This window comes from Echinops telfairi, unplaced genomic scaffold (genome assembly GCF_000313985.2).
Source record: "Echinops telfairi isolate 266 unplaced genomic scaffold, ASM31398v2 ScPeMD7_7444;HRSCAF=8482, whole genome shotgun sequence".
Classification (NCBI taxonomy): Eukaryota; Metazoa; Chordata; class Mammalia; order Afrosoricida; family Tenrecidae; genus Echinops; species Echinops telfairi.
In genome coordinates this window covers 138,040-139,813 of record NW_022111344.1, presented here as the reverse complement: position 1 = coordinate 139,813, position 1,774 = coordinate 138,040, and positions in this window count along the sequence as shown.

Genomic DNA, 1,774 nt, shown 5'->3' with positions numbered 1-1,774 from the left:
AAGGGTCTTGCTTCATTTTTCTGCAGCTATGTATCCATTTTTTCCAGCACCGTGAATTGAACAGGGCACCCACTTTCCTTTTGATATTTTTGGGCCTCTTATCAAAGATCAGTTATCTGTATGCCAATTTCTGGGTTTTCAATCCTTTTCCATTGGTCTGAATATCTATCGTTATACCAGTACCATGCTGTTTTGACCATTGTGGCTGTGTAATAGGTGCTAAAGTCGGGTAAAGCAAACCCTCCGACTTTGTCCTTCCTCTTGAGGAGTTCTCTACTAATTCTCGGTTTCTTCCCCCTCCATGTGAAGTTGGTAATCTGTTTTTCCAACTCTTTGAAGAAAGTTGCTGGAATTTGGATCAGGATAGCATTGAACTTATATAGTCCCTTGGGTAGAATTGACATCTTTACAATATTGAGTCTGCCAATCCATGAGCATGGGATCTCCCTCCATTTGTTGAGGTCATCCTTGGCTTCTTTTAATAGTGTTTTGTAGTTTTACTCATACAGATCTTATTTTTTGAGTCAGGTATATCCCTAGATATTTCCATTTGTGTTTGGCTATTGTGAAGGGTACCCCCTTTTGATCCCCTCTTATGTGTCCTTGTATGATGTGTATAGTAGTGTGATAGACTTCTGTCTATTGATCTTGTAACCTGCTACTCTACCATATTCCTCTATTGCTTCCAGTACTCCTCTTGTGGAACTTTTAGGATTTTCCATATAGAAAAGCATATCATCTGCGAATAACGATAGTTACGCTTTTTCCTTTCACAGGCAAATCTCTTCGATGTCCTTTTTTGGCCTTATATTGTTGGCTAGGACTTCCAGCACAATGTTAAATAGGAGTGGGGACAAGGAACATCCTTGCTAGTCCCCCTTTCATAAGAATTAATCTCGTCTTTTCTCCGTTGTCTACCACATTGTTTGTTGGTTTTTCATATATAGCTTGTATTGTGTTGAGGAATTTTCCTTCCATTCCTATCTTCTTGAGTGTCTTAAACATGAATTGGTGTTGGATGTTGTCGAACGCTTTTTCTGCATCTATTGATATTATCATACAGTTCTTATATTTCTTCGTTTCAATGTGACGTATAATACTTATGGTCTTTCTTATGTTGAACCATCCCTGCATCCCTGGTATGAATCCCACTTGTTCAGGGTCAATTATTTGTTTTATATATTTTTGTATTCCCTTGCCTAGTATTTTGCTAAGGATTTTTGCATCGATATTCATTAGGGACATTGGTCTGTAGTTCTCAATTCTTGTGGAATCCTTGCCCGGTTTAGCTATCAGAATTATACTAGCTTCGTAGAAGGAATTTGGGAGTTTGCCATCTTTTTCTATGTTCTGGAAGAGTTTGTGTAAGATTGGTGTCAGTTCTTCCCTGAATGCTTGATAAAATTCACCCGTAAAACCATCTGGTCCTGGAGCCTTCTTGTTTTTTAATTCTTTTATAGCCTTGTCTATTTATTGTACTGATATGGGTCTATTGAGTTCTTTGATGGCCACTGGGGATAATCTGGGGAGGGATTGTTTTTCCAAGAATTCATCCACGTACTTCCAAGTTTTTCAATTCATTGGAGTACAGTCTTTCATAGCACTGTGTAATTATCCTTTTGATTTCAATATGGTCCGTTGTAATATTCCCTCTTTCATCGCTCATCCTTACTATTGAAATGCGTCCCTTCCTTTCTTTGGTCAAGTTCGTGAGAGGTCTGTCGATTCGATTTATCCATTCAAAGAAGCAATTTTTAGCAGTATTGATTTTTTT